This window comes from Cebus imitator, unplaced genomic scaffold (assembly GCF_001604975.1).
Source record: "Cebus imitator isolate Cc_AM_T3 unplaced genomic scaffold, Cebus_imitator-1.0 Scaffold270, whole genome shotgun sequence".
In the NCBI taxonomy this organism is placed as follows: domain Eukaryota; kingdom Metazoa; phylum Chordata; class Mammalia; order Primates; family Cebidae; genus Cebus; species Cebus imitator.
The window spans coordinates 3054799-3063489 of record NW_016107585.1 but is presented as its reverse complement, the minus strand read 5'-3'; the positions used below and the strand labels follow the sequence as shown (position 1 = coordinate 3063489).

The 8691-nt window shown below is 37.4% G+C and overlaps 1 long non-coding RNA gene across 3 annotated transcripts in view; it reads right to left on the bottom strand.

The window, feature by feature from the left end:
• LOC108284139 overlaps positions 1-6128 on the bottom strand; it is a 45580-nt gene extending 39452 nt beyond the window's left edge. For all 3 annotated transcript variants that reach the window (XR_005195799.1, XR_005195798.1, XR_005195797.1), the window contains exons 1-2: positions 6097-6128; positions 3780-3942 (exon numbers count right to left, since the gene is read on the bottom strand). This is a non-coding gene — a long non-coding RNA (uncharacterized LOC108284139). The remainder of the gene's footprint in view (positions 1-3779; positions 3943-6096) is intronic.
• Positions 6129-8691: the final 2563 nt, after the last annotated feature.

Below are 8691 nucleotides of genomic sequence, written 5' to 3'. Positions count from 1 at the left end.
AAAAAAAAAAAGCCCTCCAAAACCAGAAACCTATCTTTAAAATTTGCAGACACAAATTTGTTTCCAAACCACAGAAAAACATATGTGCACCCTACATAATATCTATTATGGCGTGGGCAGAGACGTTCTTACACCAGACCACTCACACACCATTTTTGGACATCTTATTTAAAAGGTCATGATGTGGTTGAAGAACCAAAACCTATTTTTGTTCAGCAACTAATCTCTAGGGTTACTACAGAAATTTAAAACCTTGACACACAAAAGAAAATTCAGATATAAAGAATCTGTCCTCTAACATACCCTTTTGAGCTACCTCCTGACATAAAGCAATATGAGAAATAATCATTATAATCTATTAAGCACCTAGTCTGAACAAGCAAGATCTTTCCATATGTTAATGCTAATCCTTACATTATCTCCATGTTCCATATCCCTCATCTTATAGATGAGGAAATTGGGACCTTAAGAACATAAATAACAGTCTAAGGTCACTCTGGTAGCTAGTGGGGCCGCATTCAAACCTAGATCCATCTGGCCATAAAGCCAAGGCTCTTTTATCAAATTTAGGAATTGTCAATCTAGAATTCCTAAATGGGCCTCAGAAGATTCTCAGGAGCCTAAAATTAAGTGCAAATCTGTAAGTATATGTGTACATGCATTTTTGTGGGGAGAGGATCTAAAACTTGTTTCAGATTTATTCAGCTGTATTTACAGAGCCTATCACAGTCTTGAAGACAGTAGGTACATAATAAATATTTGTTCAAAAATAATATGGGTCTGTGACACTAAAAAGGTTAAGAACCATTGCTTTTATTATGTGTCCCAGTATTGCTATAGCTTATCCCATTAGCTATGCTATGGTTTAACAGATTTGAATTTCCAGTACTACTGGCTTTGTTTTGGACACATATATTCATTCTTTTTTTAAAAAAGAAAGTTTAAAATTCAGAATCTAGTTGATATGCCATTTAAAACTATTTGATACCTATATTAAAAGATTAAAAACTTTTAGACACTATTGTCCAAGGATGATTTTTCTTAAACAGATCACAACAGTGCAAAGGACTGCAAACTATTTAGACTAGCAGTACAGAACAGAAATATAATGTGAACTCCAAACGCAAATGACATTTGCAATTTTAAACTTTCCAGTAGCCACACTTTAAAAAGTAAAAAGAAACAGGTAAAACTAAATTTAATAATATAGTTTATTTAAATCACTATATCCAAAATATTATCATTTCAACCTGCAAACAATAGCAAAGATTACTGAGTTATTTTACATTCTTCTTTTCATGCTAAGTCTTGGAAATATAGTGTGCATTTTACAATCAATTCACAAGGCTCCCTTCTTCACACTTGGTGGCCACATTGGCTCACAGCTGCCATACTGAACAGTGCACCTAGAGACTCAGGTGACTGAAAGACGTGGACAAGGTTGATGGAGGCCACAACAAAGTAGGAAGAAAGTGCAGCAGGTTTTGTCATGTGAGGAGGCACTTCAGTGATCTAAGGTACAATGATGTTAGGTCAGGCTGCCAGCTCATATTGCCAAAATTGCAGCTTTGTAGGTGATTATTAAGATGGCCCAAGAAAACAGAGTAACATTCAGCATTGCAGTAGAAGTCTTTTCTTATTCCTACAGTCACCTTTTCTTGGAAACAGACATGCACATGGGTGCACATGTAGGGGAAGATGTGATGCAGTGACTAAAGTTATGCATAGCAATTATAATAATTTTGTTCTTTTAACCACACCTAGAGCAAAGGATCTAAGGGTTTTTTTTTTTTTTTTTTTTTTTTTTTTTTTTTTTTTTTTTTTTTTTTTAATATACAGTCTTGTTCTGCTGCCCAGGCTGGAGTGCAGTGGTGCCATCTCGACTCACTACAACCTCCACCTCCCTGGTTCCAATGATTTTCCTGGCTCAGCCTCCCGAGTAGCTGAGATTATAGGTGCCTGCCACCATTCCTGGCTAATTTTTGTATTTTTTAGTAGAGACGGGGTTTCACCATGCTGGTTAGGCTGGTCTCAAACTCCTCCTCAGGTGATCCACCTGCCTCAGCCTCCCAAAAGGATCTGTGAGTTTTATTGTGTGAAGTTCAGGCAGTCTCTGGCTCCTTAGGAGAGAAAAGAGGAGTTGAGATCCAGAGTTGCATTCTTCCATTTTACTGATAAAGGAAGAAGACAACAGAGAGCCTGAGAGTATAGACTGCAAGACCAGACCATACCTTAAAAGAGCCCAGGAAATTCTGTTCTGCACCCTAACCAAGTTTAACTCACAGATCCTGTAAGTGCTTTCTGAGACCCTACAAAGGCTTATCTTACTCTGTGCTATGGTTTGCCTCTTCTAAGGCTGAACATACTGCACACTTAAAATACCTTCCGCTACTAGGCAGGGCAGTTGTGTTATCTTGAAACTCACAAATGTAAAGTAGCTTTTGAAACTATATGTCTTCTTCTAAATTTTTCAGTTACTTAACATGACAAGCATAATATTGTCTTCCTCCATAACATACTTATAGTCTGTTTGGGAATTTATACTTTGATTGGCAGGGGTACCATACCTGGAATTTCCCCAAATTGAGAAATTATCTGAATCCATTTGACATGGTTCCATTTTACTCCTGGCCTTAATTTAAAGGATTTATTTTAGACCGAATGGTAGATGTTTTAAATTTTAAAGAAAAAATATATGAAGACCTATATACAACTTGAGGAAAACAGAGATACTGTTTACTTGGGAATCCTCAATTTTAACAACCTCATAGCACCCTGATAAATTATGAAGCATTTATAAGATAAATCCAAATTGTCAGAGACTAGAATGAAATCATACTCTAGACTGTTGTGAGGTTCCACTTGATTGGAAAAAATTTCTTTAACACCACTGCTACTCACCACTACCGTTACCAACACCATCACTAGCATTACTACTACCATAATTGTTACTATTACAGTCAGTGTGCCATATCCACAAGTGCCATATCCATGGTTTCAACCAACGACTGATGGAAAATATTTGAAAAATAAAAATAACAATACAATAATACAAGTAAAAAAACACAGCGTAACAGCTATTTACATAACATTTACATTGTATTAGGTATTATAAATAAACTAGACATGATTTAAAGTATATGGGAGTATGTGGGTAGATTATATGCAAACACTATATTATTTTATATAAGGGACTTGAGCATCGCAGATTTTGGTGTTGGGGAGGTGGTTCCTAGAAACAGTTCCCTGTGGATACTGAGGGAAAATTGTACTACCATCATCACCACCACTACTAACATGCCTCTCTTTCCATTTATCTGCTCCATGTGGTTGGGAAAGGAACCTAGGAAAATAACATTTTATGGGGAGTTTCTTTTGCACTTAGGGCTACATCTTCCCAGCAGGTTACAAGTCATGGCGTGATAGGAATTGCAAAGTGCAACATCTGCAAAGCAATCCACAACCCAAAAACAATTTTTTCCTCTTCTATAATGATGCAAAGTGACTTGCTGAGCTACCATTGAATAGTAGAATAGAAAAGTTGAAGAAAGCAATTAACTAGCAGGGTGAAAATAAAAGTCAGAGATAACTGCTGCTGAAACCCCATGGGGAGTAATGAGATAAGAATTCTTAGGACTTAATTCATAACGGAGACAGTCAGAATGTGGAGGAGTGGATGGGTAGGCAATGACTCATGTTCCCTGCCCAGGGTACAACCTCAAAATAGTGAGGCTGACCCAACAGGCACACATAAAAACCAGTCTCAGAATTGTACTCACTAGTCATGGATGATCTTTGTGCTGGTTAATTTCTAAGATTGCTTTTGTAGCAGAGTGGTGCCCTTCTCACAGCTAGTTTACAATCAGAAGCAACTAAGGAGGCTGGTTCCTCAACATTATGATCTTGAGCAAGCTTCCTAAATCTCCAAACCTTTGTCTTCATCTGCAAATGAGAATAATGCAGTATAAATTAGAAAATGCATGCTTCATTACATAGAGTCTTCAAAACATATTGGGAATGATGGTGATAATGTGGACCTTGTTTACTAGCAGAATGCTTGCCTTATCTCTATTTATCCCCTCTACATTCCTAGGAAATAGGTATTATCATCTCCATTTTAAAAATGAGCAAGTTTACTAAAGCTCAGCAAAGTTAAGGTCACATAGCTTGCAGAAAGATTTCTTCTTCTACATAACTTGATCTCTTTAACATGTAAACTGTGTAATTTGCAGTAGTTTGAAAATCAATGGAAGATGAAAATGATTCAAACTCCCAAAATAAATACATATAGAAAAAGTCACTGATTTGGACCAACTACATGAAAGAAAATGCAGTTTTACTTAGAATTGACTTGGCTATGTGTGCTCTCCTTTGGTTCCATATGAAGTTTAAGGTGGTTTTTTCCAGTTCTGTGAAGAAGGTCATTGGTAGCTTGATGGAGATAGCATTGAATCTGTAAATTACTTTGGGCAGTATGGTCATTTTCACGATATTGATTCTTCCGAACCATGAACATGGAATGTTTCTCCATCTGTTTGTGTCCTCTCTTATTTCGTTGAGCAGTGGTTTGTGGTTCTCCTTGAAGAGGTCTTTACGCTCTTTGTTAGTTGTATTCCTAGGTATTTTATTCTCTTTGTAGCAATTGTGAATGGCAGTTCGTTCTTGATTTGGCTCTCTTTAGGTCTGTTATTGGTGTATAGGAATGCTTGTGATTTTTGCACATTGATTTTGTATCCTGAGACTTTGCTGAAGTTGCTTATCAGTTTCAGGAGATTTTGGGCTGAGATGATGGGGTCTTCTAGATATACAATCATGTTGTCTGCAAATAGAGACAATTTGACTTCCTAGTTTCGTATTTGAATAAAAACAAGCAAAGAGGAAAGGATTCCCTGTTAAATAAATGCTGTTGGGAAAACTGGCTAGCCACGTGCAGAAAACAGAAACTGGACCCCTTCCTGACACCTTACACTAAAATTAACTCCAGATGGATTCAAGACTTAAACATAAGACCTAACACCGTAAAAACCCTAGAAAAAAATCTAGGCAAAACCATTCAGGACATAGGCATAGGCAAGGAGTTCATGATCAAAACACCAAAGGCATTGACAACAAAAGCCAAAATAGACAAATGGGACCTAATCGAACTCCACAGCTTCTGCAGAGCAAAAGAAACAGTCATTAGAGTGAATCGGCAACCAACAGAATGGGAAAAAATTTTGCAGTCTACTCATCTAACAAAGGGCTGATATCCAGAATTTACAAAGAACTAAAACAGATTTACAAGAAAAAACTAACAAGCCCATTCAAATGTGGGGGAAGGATATGAACAGACACTTTACAAAAGAAGACATACATGAGGTCAACAAACATATGAAAAAATGTTCATCATCATGGGTCATTAGAGAAATGCAAATCAAAACAACATTGAGATACCATCTCACGCCAGTTAGAATGGTGATCATTAAAAAATCTGTAGACAACAGATGCTGGAGAGGATGTGGAGAAATAGGAACACTTTTGCACTGTTGGTGGGAGTGTAAATTAGTTCAACCATTGTGGAAGACAGTGTGGCGATTCCTCAAGGACCTAGGAATAGAAATTCCATTTGACCCAGCAATCCCATTACTGGGTATATATCCAAAGGATTACAAATCGTTCTACTATAAGGACACATGCACACGAATGTTCATTGCAGCACTGTTTACAATAGCAAAGACCTGGAACCAACCCAAATGCCCATCGACGATAGACTGGATAGGGAAAATGTGGCACATATACACCATGGAATATTATGCAGCCATCAAAAATGATGAGTTTGTGTCCTTTGTAGGAACAAGGATGAACCTGGAAACCACCATTCTCAGCAAAGTGAAACAAGAACAGAAAATCAAACACCGCATGTTCTCACTCATAGGCTGGTGTTGAACAGTGAGAACACATGGACACAGGGAGGGGAGCATCACACACTGGGGTCTGTTGGGGGGAAATAGGGGAGGGATAGTGGGGGGTGGGGAGTTGGGGAGAGAGAGCATGGGGAGAAATGCCAGATGTAGGTGATGGGGAGGATGGCAGCAAATCACACTGCTATATGTGTACCTATGCAACAATCTTGCATGTTCTTCACATGTACTCCAAAACCTAAAATGCAATTAAAAAAAAAGAAAGAAAATGCAGTTTTATTAGTTTCAAGGACATACAGTACCAGAAAATGACTAACCAGTTCTGGCAGTTCAGGCCCAGATTTTGTAAACAGATAAAAATGATTAGCATATCTAAAAAGACTGATCTTGCTTTCGTGATGGTTAATACTGAGTATCAACTTGATTGGATTGAAGGATGCAAAGTATTGATCCTGGGTATGTCTGTGAGGGTGTTGCCAAAGGAGATTAACATTTGAGTCAGTGGGGTGGGGAAGGCAGAACCACCCTTAATCTGGTGAGCACCATCTAATCAGCAGCCACTGATTATAAAGCAGGCAGAAATACTGAAAAGGTGAGACTGTCTAGCCTTCCAGCCTACATCTTTCTTCTATGTTGGATGCTTTCTGCCCTCAAACATCAGACTCCCATGTTCTTCAGTTTTGAGACTGGGACTGGCCCTCTTTGCTCCTCAAACATGCAGACAAACCTACTAGAGAACTTGTGATTGTGTCAGTTAATACTTGATAGACTTCCCTTTATATCTATCTATCTATCCTATTAGTTCTGTCCCTCTAGGGAACCCTAATACATCTCCATTTTGAATAGAGTGATTTATAAATAAAACTGAAATTGTTTTCTCTGATAAGTAAATGTTTATTTTCAACAATTACTTAAAATGTTTATTTACTTATTAAGCAATTATTTTCACAGATAGCATAAAAGTACACTTCAGTTCAATCCCTGCAGAAAGAATAAAAAAATTAGAGATTAAAAAGTCCAAATTAAGTTTCATCATAAATGTTAAAATTTCTAAGTAGCTTGTCTTTTTAATTCTTTAAAACATAGTGTTCTAAATAAGAGTAAATTTCAAAATGTTTTTCAAATCTTAGTTATCCAAACTTCATAAGAGATTTATTCTGGTATCAGCTATGTCCTTTTTTACTTGACAGAGTTTCTGAGAAATGCATTTTTTTTTCTCAGATGAAATACTTCTGTAATTTCTGAGTGCTCCTTTTAATAGAAAATAGAAAGACAGAGAAGAAAGTGTTCAGACTACAGGCTTTGGCAACACTGGTGGTAAGACTGCCTTCAGTCATGGACTCGAGACTTCCATTCACTTTGGTGCTCCAGACACAACCAAACTTGGGTGTGAAATCTTTTAGCTATTGCTGTTAATCCAGGTAAACTATCTCAGTGAAATATGTTCCCCTTATAAGTTAATGAATTATTGCAAAAGAACAATGAGATTTTTTTTTTATTAGATATGGTGGTCCTGAACCATGCCAAATATTTTGTGGTTTTCTGGGAATACAGCAAAGGTAGTTATTAGTATTGAAATAAATGCAGATCTTGGTAAGTCCCAGCTGTTGAACATATGATCACTACTTGGGAGAACAAATAGCAGTATTTTTTCCATCCCTAGATTACATTCTGCTCTTGAAATACACATATATAACTACAATGAACAATTAATGGGAATTACACACAGAGAAAGGGGACTAAAGGACTACATTTTTTTCTGTTGCCTAAACTTCATTTGGTTGATATCTGTCTAGAGTTAGATTTTCCACATGATACAAATACTGTTAGCATTTTAATTCCATTTTGATAGGATGTTTTCTTTATAAAAGCCAACCAGGCATCTGTAATACATGTTTACTAGGTGGTATTTGGTTTTTATTGTGTATTTGTAGATATAACTAAATGTAATGTTCAACAAACAAATACTAAGCACCTGCTTTATGACCAGCACTGTAACCTGGACAAGCAAAGGAGAAGCACCAGACACTGCCTTTCAAGAACATTAAGTCTAAGTAGACAGGTCAAACACATTTACCCATAATTCATAGATATGTAGTGTTGAAAGGTACCTCAGAGATAATACAATCTTGCATATTGAAATACAAGTTTGCATATTGAAATTCCAACAGAGTTAACAGAAACAAGTGAAATATCCGAACAAGTTGAGGATTGTATCATGTCAGTGTCTACACCTGATATTAAGGGACAGCTGTTTTCTTTCTCAATGAGTTTTCTGCCACCCAAAAATGTGGGTCTATTCCGATCTTTTTCAGAGTGTATATAATTCCAAGCTTTCCAAAATTTCTCAATTTCTAAACATTGTCAACTAATTTGAGTTTTACTAAGGCTGAATGAAACACATATGTGGGCCTTATCCAACTGAGACAGAGCAGGACCCCTCTGAGGGGCCTGCTGGGCACCTCCCACCCTGTGCTCCAAGCATGGAAATAAAGGAAAATCTCTATTTAGCCTGGGCGCAGTGACTCACACCTGTAATCCCAGCACTTGGGGAAGCTGAGGCTGGTGGATCACCTGAGATAGGGAGTTCAAGACCAGTCTGGCCCACATGGTGAAACCTTGTCTCTACTAAAAATACAAAGTATTAGCCAATCATGGTGGCATGTGCCTGTAGTCTACTTGGGAGGCTGAGACAGGAGAATCACTTGAACCTGGGAGATGAAGGCTGCAGTGAGCCGAGATCACGCCACTGTACTCCAGCCTGGGTGACAAAGCAAGGCTGTCTTTAAAA